General features: G+C 34.1%; 1 protein-coding gene across 3 annotated transcripts in view; it reads right to left on the reverse strand.

The window, feature by feature from the left end:
* The window catches only part of Fut9 (fucosyltransferase 9), a 187,301-nt gene that overhangs the window by 83,951 nt on the left and 81,122 nt on the right, over window positions 1-22,228 (reverse strand). For 2 of the 3 annotated variants that reach the window (XM_010603645.1, XM_010603646.1), the window contains one exon: window positions 8,738-8,825. The gene's annotated coding sequence lies outside the window, so the exon portion shown is untranslated. Of the gene's footprint in view, window positions 1-8,737; window positions 8,954-22,228 lie in introns of those variants that run through there. The other variant, XM_033763476.1, reaches the window with a different exon arrangement.

Here is a 22,228-nt window from a genome sequence, read left to right on the forward strand (position 1 = left end):
TATAAAGAGAATTTTAGAATTTTAGTAATGACTTCCCATGTAATCTGATCATGGCATAACATCTCATCTTAGGTTTTATTGGTTATGAGGAGGTCACTGGTTCCACAACCAAGGGAGGGAGATCACAGACAACTCTGAACATGGAAAGTCAACATGGATGAGAGTTATATAGATTGCGTGTCACAGCTATCATCTCGTACCTAGAAAAACTATAACAGTACGTAAGATCCTAATGAGATAATGGACAATGTGAAATAGGAAGAAAGGGGCTAAAGGTGTAGGGAAGTGGGAAGGGTAGGGGAAGGGGAATAAGGGAAAAGAAAAAAAATATAGGAGAAAATGAAAAAATGGAAATAAAGCGTTTGTAAATGGGGAGGGAAAGAGGGGGTGAAGGGAGGGCAGGGATAAGGGGAAAAAATGAGAAGCAAGACCATCATGTGAAGGTACAAGATCCCAGTAATGAATGTAACTGTATTGTATACCTAGAATGTACCGATAAACTCAATGAAAAGAAAAAAAATAATGAGGGTGAGGTTATTTGTTATTTATGGATCATTTTTATTTCACTTATGATGACTATTATGCTTTATTTGTTACTTTTTACTACTTTTCTTTTTTTTTTTTTTTTGGTTTTTTGAGACAGGGTCTTACTATGTAGTTGAGATTGACCTGGAACTCACTATGTAGCCCAGGTTGGTCTCGAACTCACAGCAATCCTCCTGCCTCAGCCTCCCAAGTGCTGGGATTATAGGCGTGAGCCACCATGCCTGGCTGTTCCTTTTTATTAAACTGCTTGCTTTTTTGAATTCATTTTAGACATTCTTTAAATATTATAAATTAAGACTTTTTCCAGTTTATTTTTTGCAAATATCATGTCCAAGTTTTTAAATTAAAAAATGGTGAATCCTTTATTGTTATCCTGAATTTTTTAAATAATTATGTTCTTGAAGATCTTTTAAAATATATTATTTTAAAGCTTTCTTTAAGAAGTCTTTACAAAAATTTAAGAAAATGTAATTTCTAAAAATAGATGTTTTTATCCCTCCAGCCATATAACCTGAAACTCTTTACCAAATTAGTCTATGATGACTTATTATTTAGATTAATAGGTTTTAACTGTTGATTTAAATTCTCTTCTCAAAGATTTAATATGCTTTACTTACTACAGAAACATTAATAAATGCAGAAGTAGCATTGCCTCTATCTGCATTGAATTAATTTATGTGAATTAAGCATATTTATAAGAGAAAATGGCACAAATTAAAGTGCAGTTTGGATTTACAAATATATGTATATACAAACTACACTCTGTATCCTCAGAAGGAGAGACAAAATCCTTTCTTTTAAAATACAGTAGTCTCACAATTCATTGCATGTGTGCACTTAAGTGACAATTTAAAACATATTCCTGATCTGCAGATTAGCATAAAGGTATTGTAGATGTTTTTCTGCACAGTTGATTTGTGCACAGTTTGAAAGCTTCAGAACTTTAAGGATGTAAAGAACAAAATCCAAAGGTTGTGCAGAAGTTTAACTTCTCTTTGGGGGAGAGGAAGGAGAGGGTCTGAGGCCAAATCAACCTTCTCAGCACAGGTTGGAGGGAAACTGCACGTGGCTCAAAATCTTAAATGCTGCATGTGTCTTTCAAAAACAAAATAAAATGTTGAGCATAGCAAAAACCATAGAAAAGAGAAGTATAAATTAATGAAGCAGAAATCAAACATCTTCAACCTCAAGCGAATAAAAGTGGGACCTAGCTCTGTAATGCTAGCAGGAGCTCTAATAGCAACCTTTGAAAAGTAGCTAAACAGTGATGAAATGTGATCCAAAAATTGCCAAAGATTATTTTTTACTGAAAGGTAACTGAATATGATCACGACCACTAGCTCCTACATAGAGCGCTGGATGCGGAGGTGAGGTTAGAAAGACCTCAGTGCTGGCTCTGCACACTCCCAGCCATGGAGCTTGGTTCAGGTGATAGTTACTTTCCATAAATATTACAAATAAGATTAAAAAGGCTGAGCTCACGAATACTGTGTGCCAGCACAGTGCCTTGCGTATAGACAATGTCAAAAATTTTGGGGGGGTACCGGGGATCAAACTCATGTCCTTGCACTTGCGAGGCAAGTGGCGGAACCACTGAGCTAAATCCCAAGCTCGACAATGTCACACTTTAAAATGCTAACAGTTCTTAAATACTTTGGCGATCATTTGCACATTTCATGCTGTCATTCTCAAAATGAGATTGAAACGGAGCAAGAATTACTGTCTTCAAATGAGCAAAATTAGGTAAACTGACTTGCCTCATAAAGTGCGAGATAAAGACATTGGGATATTGACATAATGGGCCTAATGGAGCTTTTAGCTATCAATGTGGTAAGAGAAAATAAGAAATAAATACAAAGAAGGTTTATCGTATATGTGGGCCCTTTTGGATAAAAGGAGTATTCTATATTTTCGGTATATAATTTAATTGCAGTATGATAGCCATGCTTTTAATAGAATTTATAAAATGAAAATCGTGGAGCTTAAAGTACTTATGGAAAGTCACATCAGCCAGTAAATGGAAGAAATGGAAACTGCTTGCTATTCTCTCTGATCTTAAATTCAAGCTTTTTTCAAGAGGTTACACTGGAGTCATCTATTGATTGTCCTGGAGTAAGCTGTAGATGAGTCATAAGTGGGGATACAAGGCATTGCCTGTAATGAGTTAACCTGATGTGTCTTAACCTGATTTAATATATTTTTCAAAAAGAAAAAAAAAAAGGAAATAGATCTTTTTGGAAAACAGCCAGAAGAAGTGGAGAGTTATTTTTTATTTTATTTATTTATTTTTTGGTACTGGGGATCGAACTCAGGTCCCTGTGCTCGCGAGGCAGGCGCCAGTACCACTGAGCTAAATCCTCAGCTCAGAGTAGAGTTATTTTTTGAATGGTGGGAGAATGCGTGCGTGCATGTGTGTGTGTGTGTGTGTGTGTGTGTGTGTGTGTGTGTGTGTAAATGAGAGAGAATGATTCCCCAACTAAAAACTGAACAATGAAGATCATCATATACCCATGAGGAGTCCAAATTAAGAGAAAAATAACTCCATGATCTAAAATTTTTAATAAAAACAATCTTTATGGTTCCACAAAATGTCAGTTTTTGGTTTTTGACACTGAAGTATAAATAAATTATCTGTGATTTTTTACCTTTCATAAAATATACTTATCTTTCCATCTAAGTGCTACTGCTCTGTTTTCTGGGTACCAACTTTCTCATTTAGTTCACTATTTGATACCTACACAGAATTTCTCATTAGAATAAGACTCCCTTTAAAGTAAACTTAAGAGTTATAGCCTAGATTTGCTTACAGAGATCTCTTTTTTGGCATTCTCCATTATTTCTCCACATGAAAGTTTTATTCTCATACAGTTTGAAAATAAAATATTCCTACTGCTAGAAAATAACTGGTTTTTCTGAAGCTATGATAACAAGTACTCACCAGAAGTAGTTTCAAAATTGCATATTCAGTAATGAATTTAGCTTTAGAAACCAACTGGGGAAAGGGATGAAAATAGTTGAAATATGTTACACTGTACATGTAACAATTCCCCACAAGGAATGTAATCAATATGTAATCATTAAGCTAATCAGAGAATGACTCCAACAAAATTCATAAAAGTTAACCAATGATATCACCATTTGAGAAACCATATTTCTATAAACATCAATATACTTCTCCCAAAATCCGCAAATCCCTGAATTTTATTCTTCATCTAAAACCCTGTACAATGCCTGAGCCTTTTCTTCTTTGATTACATGTGCCTGGCTAGTATACATTGCCCTTCTTTAAATAAATAACAAAATTGGCTTTAGTTTTCTTTGTTTTTTTGCTTTCATTAAAAAGTGGAGGATTCATTTCACAACTGAATATTGTAGTTAATAATTTGGCACAGTCATGGAAAGAATATGTACAGTCATATTCTTTATCTAGATAATTTAATTCCTCGAAATTTGCTAAAATAGGTACTTTGCATATATTTTTTCTTATAGTCTTCACAAAAAAGTTATCCTTCTATTTGTTTATGAAAGTAGGCTTAGAAATTTTAGGACAGCTTTCATTGTCACAACCGTGGCAGATTCTGAATATCTAGATAGTAACCCCAAGCCTAATATGGGATCCTAAACTCTACTTCCTCTGGAAAATCAAATGATACAAAATAAGGATATAAATACTTAATATATATATAAACGCTCAGGAATACTTAAATAGCCACCATAAAGGAAGTTAAGCAGGCAGTCATTATAAGGCCATGAAATAATGAATATGATAAAACTTTTATAGTGGCATTAATTACAAAATACAACATAAAATTATAATTATATCATGTAAAAGTATACATGGGCTAGCAATAAAAGAAAACATGCAAACAACTATATTAATTTCAGGGCTTATTGAGCATTGAATAAACATGTTTTGGAGCATTTTTAAACATTGCTCTGCTTTTGTACTATCAAGAGAAACCTAGAAATAGGCACTCAAGAAAGGTTGGCAGATGTTTCCAAAATTTTAGATACAGAGGTTTAGATCTCAGCAAAGCACATAACTTAATATTGAATGGAAACACTTTCCTGAACTCCTTCTGGCTGCCCAGCTCATCTCTCATCTCCTCCTGGAACACTCAGTGACAAGTTCTCTTTAGGGTGTATTCTCCATCTCCAACCCAGGCTCTGAGCAGATGTAAAATCTGACTCAGTTGCCCATGGTATGGACAATACTGGGTGTATAGTGCAAGAATGAGTTATCTATTTTTCCATGCATTTTCCACCTCCATATAAAAACACATCTATCTATCTATCTACTCCCTATCTGCTTTTATACCAAGAATCACGTTCCCCTGCATGAAGAATGCCCATCACCAACACTGGGGTTCTGGATCTCCTGCCATTTGCAGCACCTCCCAGCCTCCCTTAATTGCTCCTGAAGTTACTTAACTTCTCAAACCCATTTTCCTTCACAGAAAAGTGTATTCATTGGCATTTTGTTTAGAAATTCAATTATACCACAATTATTCATCAGCAACCGATTATTCATCAGCAATACAGTAGAAAGATGTAAGAAAAGAGAGAGAGGCTCCACAAAATAGAAACTTTCCTAAATAACCCTGAAATGAAACCAGAGCAAAATAACAAAATGAAATTAGCTTCTACTGTGGTAACAAGATTAGAAAAAAGAAAATAGTGAGAACTCTAAGCAGTCAAATACTGTCAGGAAGAAGAGTTGGGGATATTCTTTGCAAGTACATTTAGGTATTTTAGCAGATACCCAATGAAATTTACATACAAACACATACCAGACTGATTTTTCTTGTGCCTCCTATACCTACGATGGTACTGATTGAGGGTACAGAATTTGTTTTGGTACTGGTGTATCATCTTTCATTATTTATACTCCTTTCAATTCAAGAAGCTTTCCAAATAGCCTAATAAAGTATTTTCAAATTGCCTAATAGAATAAGCTCCCCAGAAGTCGACATTGTGATTGGAAAGCAATAAAGAGAAAGCCTGATTTATTGATAACTATGAATACGCTATAATTTTCTTCATATTAAATCTATTTGTGGAGCATAAGATCACTTTAATTTGAAAAAATTGTAGCAGATAGGTATTGTGATACAGGTATTAAAGAAAAGGATCACAATTACAAGGGTTGATCTGTTTCGCTACATAAAGCAAATCTATTTCTTATTAAATAAATACAACACAATTTAACCAGGGAAGATTTTTGTCTAAGAAAAGGCATGATAAATGCTTTTGTGACACAGCGATGTTTGTAATAAAGAAATGACTTCTCATTGATTATGTTTTGTGGTATTTTTGATTTTCAAAAATAAGGTACTATAGTTCCCAAAAGTTTGCCAAAGAAAAAGTGTCTTTGCATCAACTATAATAGAAATAAATTAGCAGGAATGAATTCTGATCTAGTAGCAGAAGTGGGAGATGGTATTCTACCAGGAAGTCCAACAAGAAAAAGATGAATAAGGAGAGAGTTCTGGAATTAAATATGAATAATATTCTTAAAATCAATGCTACTATTGTGTTAAGTTAAACAAATTGTTACCAAAATTTTATAAAAATATTACCATTATTTTGGCCATTTTATTTATACATTTTATATTTATACCTATATCTACATAAATATATAAACTAACACTACTCAAATAATTTTCAAATTAGTGTGCCTATTTAGCCAACAATACAGTATAGCCAGAGAATATGAAACCAAAGGCTAAAATTAAGCCATAGTTATAGTTTCAGGTAGTCTAAATAGTACGAACCATCAAAAATGCAAACATACATGAAGAGATTTGATAAGTTTTAAATGTTAAGGCATGAAAGAACATTTTATGACAAATAATAGAAGTTCTTGAATTCTTCTAGCAAAGGAAAAAAATGGCAAAATATGCTGATAAAGCAGTGGAAAGGATTATAATCACCTTAAGGGTAGTTTTGCCAATGATTAAGTATTTTTAAATTTAATGGGAAGTATTGTCATAATACATGTATGTAGCATATATTGATCAAGTCCAGATAATTTGCATTTCCCTCTACTTAAACATTTTTGAAAAGTTTGATTAACAGCAATTATTTTCCATATTTATTCAGTATCATGTGATATTTCAATCCTTTATAAGTATACTGATGTCAGATCTGTAGCAGCACTCAATTTTCACAGAAGTGTGGACTCTACTGTGAATAGTAGAGGCAAAGAATCTGGGTTGCGTGCTGTTCGTGAAAATCCTACTCCAAAAATAGAAATAAATTGCCCACTGTAATAATAAAAGTCAAGTGGATGATGAGTGTAATGTACTGAAATTACACCAAAATAACCCCGTAACCTCCACCCCCTGTGACCATCTGTGAAAAAATCATCTTTAATGAAACCAGTTTCTGCTGCCAAAATGTTGGGGACAATTGCTGTGAAATATTAGATATCACTACTTTTATGTTTCTTTCAATTCCCCACCTACTGTTTCCAACCTGTAGTAACAACTATTCTATATTCAGATCCATTTTTACTTAACTTTCACATATTTAGGAAGATGTGGTATTTGCTTTTCATTTCTGACTTGGTTTATTGAACATCTACTACCTAGTTTTTATAGTTGTTTCCTATAGCTTTCTATTAATGTGACCTATGCACAGAACTAAAATTTTGAAGGTCTGTTTGACTTGGTCTATCCTGAGGTTCTCTATCACTGAGGTTTAACATTATATCGTTATTAGATAGCATTCCTTCAGAAGCCCATATTGTGTATTAAATAATATTTCATGTCAAAATACCTTCAATATTTTGAAACGGAATGTCAATAAATTATCCCTCACCTTCAATCTTCAAAATGTAACCAGGTACCCCATGATTTCCACAGGAGGGTGCTCATTACATTCTATCTTCCATGGAGAAGCATCAAGGCTCACTCCATGCCCTGTCATTGATGACAGCTTTCATACCCTCAGACAGGAGTTTCAGCGAAGTAGAAGTGGGAGACTAGAGAGTAAGGCTTGGGATGGTGATTCTAGGGCTGGGTGTATTAGGCGTTAATATTCAGCATCTTCTGATTCCCTAAACATGTCAGAAATGCTAAGTTCTGAGGCTGAAGGACTCTAGCTCATGGCTTAGACTCTTCCGAGGGAAAGAGATAGGACTGCCTCCTTTCTTTCCCGTTTCTATGAGTTGGTACTTACGGTTCAGCACTTCTCTTTTCTTTTGATTGCTTTAAAAATGTATTTATTTTTATTTTTAAATGACATAAAATTGTATGTATCTATTGGGCACAGTGTGATCTTTTGATACACATACATGTTTTACTATGTTTGAATCAATATAAGTACATCTATTTCCTTAGTTATCATTTCTCCAGGGTGAAAACATTAAAAATCTTTTCTTTCAGCCCTTTGAAATGTATTGTGAACTATCTTTATTTAATGCTAAAAATGCTTAGTACTTGTTACACAAAAGCAAAGCATAGCATCCAGCTCTTTGTTTCTTTATTTTACAGAAATATAAAATGAGGATTAAGAGCTTTATATTCGTTCAAAGACCACTCTTCCTTACCTTTTGAGTTACTTAAGAAATTATATCCATATATATGAATTATTTAGTGCTGCAAGTATTATTTAGTCGAAATTAAAACTCATTTTCAAAAGATAACAACACAAAAAGAAACTGACCTGAATTTAAAATGATATTGCTAATTATATCTTAAGGGAAATTTTAAGGACTTGTAATACTTTCGAACAAGAATGTATATGCCCAATATTTATGTAACTTGTTTCTAAAAAATTAAAGATCTTGAGAACATTAATAAGGCTTTCAAGTATAATTAAACATCAATACATTATTCTGCCACAATAACTTATTATTATTATTAGTAGTAGTAGTGGTAGTAGTAGTAGTAGTAGTAGTAGTACCAGGGATCAAACTCGGGACCTTGTGCTTGAGAGGCAGGCAGCAGAACCACTGAGCTAAATCCCTGGTCCTAATGAATGATTATTTTAAGCTTTAGCTTTGATATAGTTTTAAGGTTAATTTAAAGAACATCTTTTCATATCTGCCAATCTCATAAATATATCCTACATCTCGGATGCATTTTTGCTTATAATTTTTGAAGCAACCTAAGTTATCTGCAAATCCTAACTGAACACATTTCTCCCACAATCAAGCTAGTTTGAAAAATAGTAAACATGTACTTACAGTATAGAGGACATATCATGGGAAGCACATAGATAGTTGTTTAACTGTTCCACTCTGTTATCAAATACTTGAGTTATTACTTTTTAAGCTGTTGAGAAAGAGAGAAATAAATATATTAGTTTAATATGCACAGTGGCTATGTATGTAGCAAAACAACCAAAGGAAATGAAAATCTTAAAACCTCTTATCTTCTCTATATATTTCCTCCTTTAATTATACCAATTCATAAATTGTTTTGATTTCTAAAAAATGAAACTGCTTCAGAAAGTGGCAAAAACAATAGAATAACTCTTACAAGACAGGGGCAGTGCTGTGAGGGGGATTAATGGCCATATGTCTTTTATTGTAATACTTTTTAAAAACATTCACAGTGTGTTTTTATCATTCCTTGCACAAGAAAAGAAATATTACTGAAAAGAATGGATGTTGTGACTGAAGCTTTAAGGATGTGAGTGCATCTGGATAACCATATACAATGCATGGTCTCCATTTTTTAACTTGGTTTACTTACAGCATAATTGCATCTATAGAACTAAAAACAAAATAAAACACAGTTGCTAAACATCAGATGTTTAGAATTATACTGATGATTAGCAAAATAAAGACAAAATAATTAGATGATATGTTTAAATGTCTTTTATTTTAATTTAATATTTGCCAACCAAAATGCATGACTAGTATAAATGAATTCAAGCACTTTAAATTTTTCTTGAATTATTTATTCTATAATAAGAATTGTATTTAACAGAAACATGGAAATATGAACCACTGATATTCATCATCCCAGATAAGCACAATTATCTTTAAATTCTGGAGTAGCTTACAGTAAAATAAAGGGAAGATTCTCTTTTAATTTTAAGGTGATATCCCCCAAATCTGTGTTATATGGACAGAACAGACTCAATCAGCTTCATGTATTTACAGGTTGTTAGATGTATTTATTAGGTAACCCATACTTTCTACACACACACATACACACACATACACACATACACCTATTCACACACACCTTTTGTCCTCATTTTATGTAACTCAAACAATTGAATTTTTTTTGTGGGGGTACCAGGGATCGAACTCAGGTCCTTGTGCTTGCAAGGCAGGCAGCGGAACCACTGAGCTAAATCCCCAGCCCTTGAATTTCTTTTCTTGCTAAAATTAATTAATTTTAAAACAAAATTCAGTCTCATTTCTTTTTGGATTTACATAGCCATGGCATATGATTTATAGAGAAAGAAATTTAATTCCACCTAATTCAATATGTTCCTTTCATATACACTTGGTTATTGAATTCTTGACATTAAAGTAAATCTTACATGACATTTTCTCAGATATACATGAGAATGTACATTTATAGCTTGCTATATTTTGTAAAATCTACTTAGCATTTTAACAGATGAGTAGTTACTATTCAATCATCAAAGTAATATTGGAAGGTAAGTTTTATTTTCCTCATTTTTCAGGCTATTGCTAGTTCAAACAACTCTTCCATAAATAAATTGGAAAATATTGTGGCTATGGGTCCAACTCAGACTTAACTTCACAATGCCTAATATTTCTGATTACAATCTTTATTTGTACATGAACTTTTGGGCAATGTTTATAAGGCTATTGTGCCTAGACATTCATTTTCAATATAAGTAGAGACCCCAATTAGAAAAAATGAGTAATTAAATGTTTTGTAGGTAGTCTAGTTTCTTCATAAAAATTGTGTTTATCTTGTGTTAAAGACCATTAAATGAGTAAAAACACACTTTTATTGCAAGCACAAAGTCCTGAGTTCGATCCCAGTATCAAAATAATAATAAAATAATAATAATAATAATAATAATAATAATAATAATAATAATAATAATAGAGAAAAGGCACTTAAACACATATCCAGTGGTTCCATACAGGTAAAACCTGGTGTTTTCAGAATGTTTTAGGGAATCAGAAAAAAATCAAACATTTAGAATTCTTTCCAGAATGAGAACAAATAATGAGATATGGAACGTGGCCTGAATTTTTCTTTCTATTTGACAATTCATGTGTGTGTGTGTGTGTGTGTGTGTGTGTGTGTGTGTATTCAAAATCATAGCTATGGCTCAATGGTTCAGCACGCTGAACAAATGAGACACAAATTATAGCATTTCTCTCATACGGAGATTATTTTGTTGATAATGTTTTATTTGAATATAGCTATTATTTCAAGTCTCCTTTTTATTACATGTGGAAAGAAAATCATTTTCTTCCATTCCCTGTATTTATGTCTAAATCATGTATGATGAACAGTTTTCTCTTTTGCTTTCTTATTTATCTTCCCTCCTACAGCAGCCAAAGCATCTGCTGTCATGGGGTAGAAGTGGAACAAAACATTCACTTTCTCCCAATTTGATGTGTGGTTTAAAATCTTGAGAAAGAAAGGGTTTCTACAGCCCTTCAATTCCTTCCTTCTATATTGAGACAAGATTTGGTGGATTAGTCAATTACTCAGATGATTTGCCAAGTTCCAGAGGCTTAGTAATTAAAAGACAAAACATTAAGATGATTCATTAACTGTTTTTTTTTTGTCTTAATCTTTGTGGGCAAACTTAAGTGTCTGAGTTTACATGGAATTTTGTATAAAGGAATTGCACATCATCCAGAAAATATCTTTCTTTGAGAGTTGTCAGAAGGGGTGGAGAGGTCACAGTGAAAGAAGAAAGTGGCTATCACAGCTCTTGTTTTCTTCTCTCAGCTTCTTGAAGCCAAACCTCTAGAAGCAGCTTTAGAGATCCCTTCTTAAGGATGCTCAGGGTTCAATAATTATTACAGGAATTAATAACAGTGTGGTTTTTTGAGCTTGAATGCTTTCTTAATTGATGGCTGCTTATCTTACTAAATAGAGTGTAGTGCATTAGGTTGCACAAAGAATTTTGAGTTCTTTAGTATATGTTCAAGTCCTATATTTCTAGAAATTTCTGTCCACAACTGGAGAAAGAATCTACTGCTACAAGAAATCCCAGGCCAATATGTGGTGACACAGTGTAGTCGAAGAACGTTCCCTGACTTGAGAGACTTAGCTTGCAATCTTGTATTCCTTGGCTGTCATGGATGAGTGAAAGGGATAAAACAGGTGACACAAGGGGGAGCAGCAGTGATTCTGAGGAGTCCAATCACCAAAATCCAAACCAGAATGAATTAGCAAAGTTATCAAGTAGGGAGAGTGAGGAAGATCTGATTAAGAGAGATGTCAGCAGCCATGAAGCCCACAATGCCTGGAAGGGCTTAGTGAAGTGAGGCCGTCAAGGAGACAGTCAAGAAGGAGAACGCAGGTAAGCTAAGGACTCAGCCTCATACTCAATACCTAGCACTGCAAACAGAGTAGATACTAGTGCAAAGGTCTAGCGCAGGAATAAATATCATGTACAAAGTGAAGGAAAAAAAATTCATTGTATCAGTAGTTATAGTGACCCAGGGCATAGTAGCAAGAGAAGGGATCTAGCTAGGCAGGTAGCAGCAGGTCATTCTGGACCTCAAAGGCCATCCTAAAGATGTCAGACCAAAAAGATGGGAGGGTTTTTACTGGGGAATTGACATGGTCTGGTTAAAAATGTAAAAGATCACTTCTAATGTTGTGTGGTTGATGGAGAGGCAAGCTTGACAACAACAGCGAGTGCTAGGGATACTGCAACATTTAAGTTTAGAAACATGTTTGTTATGTTTGTTGGTAGCAGTAAGAGGGAAGTGTTTGAATGTGGGGCATATATTTGAATTAAGTTCAAGTATGATTTATTAATTTTGCTGTTTTATAAACACAAATGCGTACTTGAGCCATCATTGAAATGTAGGTAATTATTTTCATTTGAATAATATAATTATGGGTTTATGTGGGATCCTTCATTAGATATGGGTAAAATCTTCCAAAAGGGAAAAATAAGAAGACATGATAATTTTCATTGCTGCTTTGAATTACTGCTGAACTAGCTGAGAAAAGATAGTGTAGATAGCTAATAGCAGCGTTATCTGAGGTATACTTTAAAACAAAAATGAAATGGAAAAATTACATATTAAGAAGGAAATTTTATAGTACATCAAATGATGTTAGAAAAAATCTCAGGTATATTCAATGAGTGGGATCTTTAATTTACTTTGCCAAATGTGCTTAAAAGACATTTAATTTTGAAAAAAAAGACAGTTTATGCCTTTTATAGTAATGAATGAGATTTGCTGCCAGGATGGAGCCAGTTCCTCTGACTGTACTTTAAATATAATTGTATGACTTCAGAATTATGTACACACACACACACACACACACATGTCCTCCATAAAAGAAAGAGCTCCTAGGTGCCATAGCTATCAGAGTTTCTAACACTCCCCCTTCCCTTGAAAGGTTCACAGTCTAGGAGAGAAAGGAGAGAAAGAGAAATGAAGAACTGTGAACAAAATGCCTGGCTGGGAACACAGATGTATCAGCATTCCATTTTACATGGCAGAAACTTAATAGAAAATAGGCTGGGTAAGGCCAGGGTGGAATGACGAGTAGGCAATGCAGTGTTAACAGAGATAAGGCATAACAGAGTTTGGGGCTAAAAGAGTAATCCGGCTTTAACAGAGAAGAGTGATGGGAAGTGTAATAGCAGACACACGGGAGGCAGGGCAGGTGCATAGGGGCCACCACTGGAGGGCCCCTTGGTCATGCCAAGGGCTTGAGCCTAATACTAATAACATTTAGTAAAAAAAAAAAAAAATGCTCACTATATACAAGCACAATTTTAAGGGCTTTCTATATATTCAATCCTATGGACAAGCTTATGAAGTACTGTTCTTCCCATTTAGAGATGAGAAACATGCAGCACAGAATGGTTAAACAAGTTACCACACTTCATCCTGGGTGTAAGTGGTTCAGCTGGACGGGAGCTCAGGCAAATTCATTCCAGAGCCACACTCTTGGCCCCACAAGTCTGCCTCAGGTGATCAACATGGGAGGCCCTAAAGGATGCCTTTTGCATGAACTAAAAGGAAAGGAAAAATATTCCCTCACAGAACAAAAATGTTGAGTTGCCCTTTATATAAAGTAAACGAGGGAAGAAGAATCCTGAGGTAACAGCACAAATCCAGATTTGTGGAGGAGGGAATGGGAGAAGGGAGGGACATAATGAATGCTTCTTGAGCATTTTATTTTGCAACAACGTTTGGACTAGATAACCTAAAGGTTAACTCACTTGGTCCATAATCTGCAGCACATGAAAAAACGAATGGCTAAGGGACAAATCTGTGATTATCCTCACTTCAGCAGCTCCTCTTTGTTTTCATTATCTGGAATCCTTCACTGGTTGGGCTCTCCTCCTCCTCCCTTCCCTGTTACTTATCTGTCTCAGTGATGCATCCTTGTCATCATACTTGTGGACCAACATTTGACAGATCCTATGAACCAGAGAAAACAGGGTGGGGACTCCCAGATGATGTAAATTCCGCTCTTTGATGGCCTGCTGTAGGAGATAAGGAATTAGTAGCACTCAGAATCATGATCAAGCACCAAGGTCTTCAAGACTTAAAATTAGGTTTGGAGTACAGTTTACTGTTATAATACATATTTGAAATCGATTTGTCTAGCTTTATGCACATATTTTATCAATTAAAATATTTCAACACATACTATTTTGGGCAGAGAGTGCTACTTTGTTCTATTAAATATACAGAGGCCTTTAGGGCAAACTTGGGCTTCTCCTCCACAGGGTTTGAGTTCTGACTGGAAAGCTCATTGTACATCCACCCTGGAGCATTTATTTTATGCTAAGATTTGAGGAAATGAAATGAATTCTAAAATGGAGGTAATCATAAATGAAATGTGGATTGTAGATACACTCTAAAACTTGTTCATTTATTAAATCCTTGTTGTGATAGGGAGAATTCTGAATACTGAGATTAAGGCAGAAATTGTTCCCACACACTTATGATTGTCTTATTCTAGTTGGTGAAAAATGAAAATGCATATGTTTTAACATGAATATGGAGAATTTCCAAGGAATATAGTTGGGGAATATTTTGCCATTAAATGCTGAGGAAAGAACTCATAAATATTTTGATTTAGGCCAGAGTTTAGCAAATTTGTGCACTGAAGAGCTGAATGGCATTGCAGGAGAAGAGGCAAAGTCAAGGCTGTTCTATAGAGATTCAGGGACAGTTGCTGATGAACGTACTCCACTCTTTCTTGTAGAGTGAATATGGGCATCAGTAATGGGTTAGAGTTAATGAAATTCTGGATGAGCCTGTAATAAATATTTTCATTTCAAATTTCAGTGATAGCAGTCTACAGGTACTTTGACTATATGTGTGTATCCTTGAGTTGAATCAAAAAAGTTTGAACACTCCAAGCTTCATTTCTCCACTTCTGAGGGATCTTAGGATAACTAATCCACTGAATGATAAGCCTGGATCTCTGGTGTAACAGGCTTGGGGAAGATCCACTTGTCAGTAAACCAGGAGCTTGTAATTAACAGGATGAGAGTTGGACTGATCAATAGTAGCTTCAACCAGTGCCACTCATGCTATATGGTTCCTTATTTAGATGGTAGTTTGAGTTCTGATCTTAAATGTAAGGCTTTCCCTAGGAGAAGGACCTGAACACGGGAGATCAGAAATAAAGATTGTGTGATTCTTAGATTCATCATCAGTCCTTCCCAGAGAGCAAGGTTACCACTGAGTTACGGGGACAGAAAATAGGCCAAGGACAGGGCTGGGGATTGAGCTCGGTGGTTCCGCTGCCTACCTGGCAAGCACGAAGACCCGTGTTCAAACCAAAAAAAAAAACAGGCCAATGACAGACAATTGGTGACACTTTTCTTTATATTTTATTGTCTGAGGAGGTGGAATAGACCTTTCCTCTTTTAAGCACCTGTTTTATAAACAGATCACAATTTACAAAAGACTAGGATCTAATATTTGTTGCCTTTAATATTTGTTTTTCAAGCCTTTTTCAAAAGAATAATTTGAATGATTAATAATAAATGGCATAATAAAGTAGAGATTCATAGAGCAGCATATTTCTAGAGATGCTGATAAATACATGTGCATAGGATCCAAAATCTCCTTATCTAATGATTCATCTGTCTCAAAGGGTAACTTTTTCCAGACTTGGGAGGATTATGCTGTGTAGAAGAGATTAGTTCCCAAAATAAATAAAGGACAAAATGAAATGATAGGTAACAGGAAGTAGGGAGATAGATGCTCCTCAAAGGGGAAGTGGATCAAGATGTGGGAAGGGGTAGAGCAGAGAGGGAAAGTTAAAGAAAAAATCGATTTAAGATATATTATGTACATGTATGAGTTCCACACAAAAGTGTAAATATTATGTACTACAAACATGTACAGAAAAGAAAACAAAACCCAACCCAACAAAACAAAACAAAACAAAACAAAAAACATGGAAGAGGATGGTGAGATGGAGGGAGGTGTGGAATGACAGGAAGAAAAAGGGACGAGAAAAGAACTAAAATGTATCACTTTCACATGCCAACTTCCCACAAGGAATGTAGATATTAAGTATTATAAACATGTACTAAACAAACAAACAAACAGAGCAGGCCCCAAGGTAAGTATGGTGGTGCATACTAAGGAGGCTGAGGCAGGATGATTTCAAGTTTTAGTCCATCCTCAGCAATTAGCAAGAACCTGTCTCTACATAAAGGACAGTATGTTGTGTCACAAGGGGGAAAAATAGATGAGTTCCAGAATGTTTGAAATAGTTGAGAAAATGGGTTATAGAAACTCAAATCATTTTGTAAATAATATTTAATTTTGAGTATAGATTAGTTGCTTGACAAATAGATGTTTCAAACTAAATTTTAATTATAAAACTTAGGTTATACTTTTCCATTCAGACAAAATCTCTAGCAATACTCTAAAAAGTAATAAAATTTAGGGGTTAGGGTTACACCTCATTGGTAGGTACCTCACTGGGTTCAATCTCCAGAACTAAATATAAATAAACAAGTGAATATAAATAATTTATAAATATATAAAAATTTTGCAGAGTGGTTTTACAATTAGCAAAAAAATAACACCAATATTAACAAAAATGCCATTTGGGTATTTTATGTCACTAATCTCACAATTTAGTTTGGAATGATGTATTTTCTTTTTTCTAAAGTTATGCTTACCTTGATAAAAACTTTTTAAAATTCAGAATTTCTTATTAAATTCTGCTTCTCAAATAATTAATATTCTGAAGAAAGTCATCCCAATTTTACCTGTAATGCTCATGTTAAGTTTAATGATTTCAGCTGTGCGGTGATATGTGATTTACAAATAAATCAAGTTATTTTAAAAAATGCATTACATTATTAAAAATGTCAGATAATCTTACCATAAAGCTGAATTCTGACTCATTACATAAAAGGAAAAACAATTTGTTTTAAAGCACACGTAGCTCCTTTTGAATCACTTTAAAGTTGAATTATAGGATTTTAATAACCTAACTCAAGGTATCACATTTTTTGGTCTTAACCCTTTTGGGGTAAGTATTTCATAGTTGTGAATGGATACTGACTTTAAGAAGTAAGCACGGAAGAAAAGAAATTACCTCCTATAAAACCTGAAAAGATTCTCTTTTTATTCTTTCTTGGTCTTCTAATTTAGACTTTAAAAGAAATTAAACTGATAACTAACAAAAAAATCTTTTACCTTATGCCATTATTTGGCCCAAGTTATTGTATCAGTGTCCCATAAATGTTATATCCATTATATAATGGACCATATACAGTATTGAGATTTAAATCCATGTCAACAGGAAAATAAAAATTAAAAATGAAGCAATTATCCACATAATTTGAACAAAAATTATTGTACTGTTATTATAAAAGTAAAAATGGAAGTAAAAGAAAGGGAAATAAAAATGCACAAGCTAAATATTTTTGTATAAGATACAGCAATCCCACTACTGGGCATGAATTAAAGGAAGTGACATTGGTGTTGAAGAGACATCTGCATTTTTGTTTATTGTAACATTATACACAAGAGCTAAGGGATGGAAACATATTAGGTGCCCATCAATGTATTTAAAAGATGACTTATGTACACTATATGCCAGTTTTTAAAGCAAAGGAAACTATGTTATTCAAATACAACATGGTTTCAACTAGTGGATGTTATGTTGAAAGAAACAAGCCAGTCATGGAAAGAAACATACTGTATGATCTATATCTATCTATCTATCTATCTATCTATCTATCTATCTATCTATATATATGGAAACTTTAAAGAGTCTCATATAATACAGGTCAGAGAAAGTGATGAAGAAAAGAAACACGCTGATCAGAGTAAAAAGTCTGAAATTATGTGGTGTATATTTCAAAATTTCTAAAAGAATATAATTTAATGAACTTACTGCAAAAAAAGATGAGTTGGTGACAAGATGTATATGTTGATTAGCTTATCTGAATCTCTCTATAGCTTATGTATAGATCAATCATCAATTTTACCTCACCACACATACAGAATCAATATTTGTCAATTTAAAGAGTGAAAGAATGAAAACAGCTAAAAATTAAAACAAATAAGTTTTCTTTCTAAGAAAGCTTTCTATTTGTAGCTGATCCTCTCTGGTGAGTGGATAAGGAGACAATGGAGAGTTAGAAGCTGTGTACAGAAAGCAGGTACTAGGAATACTTTAATCTGCAACAGTGTGTTGGTATAAGCAGCAGTTCCAGGCCCCTGAACTCCTTGGTTCATACACTACAAGTGCCCTTTTCCTAGGCATGAGATTTGGGCTCCACTACCTCCCTGAGGGGCTCTCCAGCCAGCCCCACTTCTGGGGGTAAATTTAAATTACAAAGCCTTTTGTTAGAAATATAAATGAACTCTAGAATTATTCTGACTTTGACGCAAATTGATTTCACAAGATCTAATTGTTCTTTTAAATAGCTGGCTGAGATTAGCCCTCATTGTGAATTGGATAATGTTTCCCTGAAAAGATATGCTAAAATCTTAATCGCCAGTGCCTATGAACTTTGGAAATACGGAGGGTCTTTGGAAATAAGTTTTGACAGATATGATCCCTTTAAGATGGATATGTTAATAAGTTTGATTGTGGTATTCATTTCACAAGGTATATGAGTATCAAACATCATGCTATACAACTTAAATATATAGTTTTTATTCATCAAGAGTATCTCAATAACTCTAATAAAATGGAAAATACAGAAGAAATAAACAGATTCCTAGATACATATGAACTTGGAAAGTTGAATGAAGAAGATACAAAAAGGCTAAACATCCCAACTATATTCAATGAAACTAAAAATGTAATTAAAACATTACAAACAAAGAAAAGCCAAGGTTTTGATGGCTTCACTGCTGAATTCTACAGGACATTTAGAGAAGAACTATCACCACTACTCTTTAAACTCTTCAGTGAAATTGAAAGGAAAGGAATACTTCCAAATACATTCCTAGAAGCAAGTATTACTTTGATTCCAAAATCAGGGAAAGACCCAACTGAAAAAGAGAACTACAGGACAATCTCTCCAATGAATATAGATGCAAAAATCCTTGATAAGATACTGGCAAACAGAATACAGAATATTATCAAGATCATACACCCTGACTGAGTTGGAATTATCCCAGGGATGCAAGGATGATTCAACATATATAAGCCAACAAATGTTATAGATGATATTAACAGAATCAAGGACAAAATCCATATGATCATCTGAATAGTTGCAGAAAAAGCATTCGAGAAAATTCAACACCCATTCATGATAAAATCCCTGAATAAAATTGTAATAGATGGTATTTATCTCAACTTGATAAAGGCTATCTATGAAAAACCAACAGCCAATATCATATGAAATGGCCAAAACCTGAAAACCTTCATGCTAAATCAGGAACAAGAGAAGGATGTCCACTATCACCACTTTTGTTCAAAATAGTTCTGTAAACATTAGCCACCACAATTAGACAAGAGAAAGAAATAAAAGCAATAAAGATACTAAAGGAAGAAGTTAAACTATCACTATTCGCTGATGATAGGATACTCTACATATAAGACCCCAAAAAAATCTTGCCTAAAAGACTGCTAGACTTAACTGACAGATTCAGTAGAGTAGCTGGATACAAAGTCAACAGTGAAATAACAATAACCTTCTTGTACACAAATAACAGACTCACTGAGAGAGAAATTAGGGAAACAATTCCTCTCACAATAATCCCCCCAAAAGAAATATCTAGGAGTCAATCTAATGAAGGAGATGAAAAACCTCTACATTGAGAATTACAGCACTCTGAAAAAAGAGATAGAAGGGGATATAAGAAGATGGAAAGACATCCCTTGCTCCTGGGTAGGAAGAATCAACATAGTGAAAATGGACATACTTTCAAAACTGCTATACAGATTCAATGAAATTCCGATTGAAAATCCAACTAGAGAAAACAATCCAACAATTGTTGTAGAAACAACACCAGACAAACTCGGCTATCTCATCTTTGACAAAGGAGCCAACCATTCTCATTGGAGAAAAGATAGCTTCTTTAATAAATGGTGTTGAAAAAAATGGTATTTCATCTTTCTAAAGATTAAAACTAGATCCCTATCTTTCACTATGCACTAAACTAAAATCCAAGAGGAATAAAGATCTATATATCAAAACAGAAACACTAAACTTATTGGAAAGTAAATCAGGTAGAACTCTTGAAGACATTGGCAAAGGAGAAGACTTTATGAACAAATCTTCAGCAGCATGAGAACTTCCACAAAGAATCAACAACTGGCGAATTGTTTTCTATCTTTTCACTTTCAGTCTATGGGCTTCTTTTTGCACTAGGTGTGACAGGAGCCCCCCCCAAAAAACAGGGGTAGCAATCTTATTTGCGGACAAACCAAATTTCAAACCAAACCTGATTCTAGTATTATTGATGTAGGATGGTACTGTAGCATACCTCTATGAATATAAAATATCTTGTACCTGCTTTATGATACATAGTAGGGGCCATGCTTTATCAGAGCTACATTTAATGATATTACTCTAGAATGTTCTCTTTCCAGATGATGATTAAGATGCCAATTTAAAAAATGGTGCCAGGTACCACAAGAGCAACAGAACTTTGCTGTTTTCTGGATATTATTCTTTTCTTTGTTATTTTTGTTTTGTTTTGTTTTGTTTAATGGAATATCCTGAATGTCTATAACTTTGTTTAGATGACTGCAGAACCTGGAAAAGCTGTTGCTGCTATCAATGCATAACATACTGCTATTATTAGTCTTTATATATATATTGAATTTTGGGAAACTTTAACGGTGCTGCCAACTTTGGAAAAAGTCATCCCAATTTACTGTGTTGAGTTGGCATTGTACAGAAATGGACAGCCATATTGGTCTAGAAATGTTAATTTTTTTATTTTTATTTTTAATTTTTTTCCATGTTTATAGGGGTAACACATCATACTAAATATGTAAGGTCATACCTATGTGGGTTTGATTACAGAAACTAGTAAAGTATTCTCTAAATGAAAAAAAGAATAAGGTAAGACTATAAGAGCACGAAGCAATTTAAATATGTTCAGCGACCATTTTCATCTCCAGAATTAAGGATTATTTTAATGTTACATCATTGCCTTTTTTCTTTTACTTTCCTTTTTAATTTTATTTTAGGATTCCCTATTTTTAATGTTCATACAGAGATTTTTTTAATTGAAATACCAAATAGTTTCTTTGGTGTGAAAAACTATAATAGTACACAGGATCCTAATGAGATAATTAATAATGTGAAATAGGAAGTCAAGGGCTAAAGGTGTAGGACGAAAGGGAAGGGTGGGGGAAAGGTAATAAGGGAGAGGAGAAAAATATGAGAAACTGAAAAAATGGAAATAAAATGTTTGTAAATGGGGAAGGGAGGAGGAGGTGAAGGTAGGGCAGGGACAAGGGGAAAAAAATGAGAATCAAGACCTATTATGTAAAGGTACAGGATCCCAATGATGAATGATGTAACTGTATTGAATACCTAGATTCTACCAATAAACTCAATAAAAAGAAAAAAAAAGAATCTTATTGGGATCTTATTGCATTAATCCTCTACGTTTATACCCACATGTAAAAATATAGATGTAATTTACCATGATGAGACCTAAAATCATCTTAAATAAACCATTGCCTGATACTAGTTCTGAATGTTCTGCCTCCTTCCCTGTCTTCATTTATGTTTTCATGCTATATTTTGTTCACTGGCTCAGCTAATGTTGCAGTGCTGAAGAGTGGCAGCCAAAAATCTCTTCCTTGCTGACATTTCCCAGGAGCTCAAGGCCTTTGGAGAGAGCACAGCGAAATGTAGGTCCTGATAATCAGTTTCTTGGGGTTTTCATCACTTCAGCACTTTGTCCTTCTCCCAAGTGCGTTACTATTTTAGTATGTGGTGACCAAAGCTTAAGTGCTTGTCACATATTCTAGTGTAGCATGAGCCACAGGAAACATGCAAATTTAAATTGTTTTCTTCAGTACACTAGGGAGATGTTTTTCTTTCAAACTGTGTATATTTGAGG

The sequence above is a fragment of the Fukomys damarensis genome, unplaced genomic scaffold (genome assembly GCF_012274545.1).
Source record: "Fukomys damarensis isolate Sample0158 unplaced genomic scaffold, DMR_v1.0_HiC HiC_scaffold_14, whole genome shotgun sequence".
Taxonomy (NCBI): domain Eukaryota; kingdom Metazoa; phylum Chordata; class Mammalia; order Rodentia; family Bathyergidae; genus Fukomys; species Fukomys damarensis.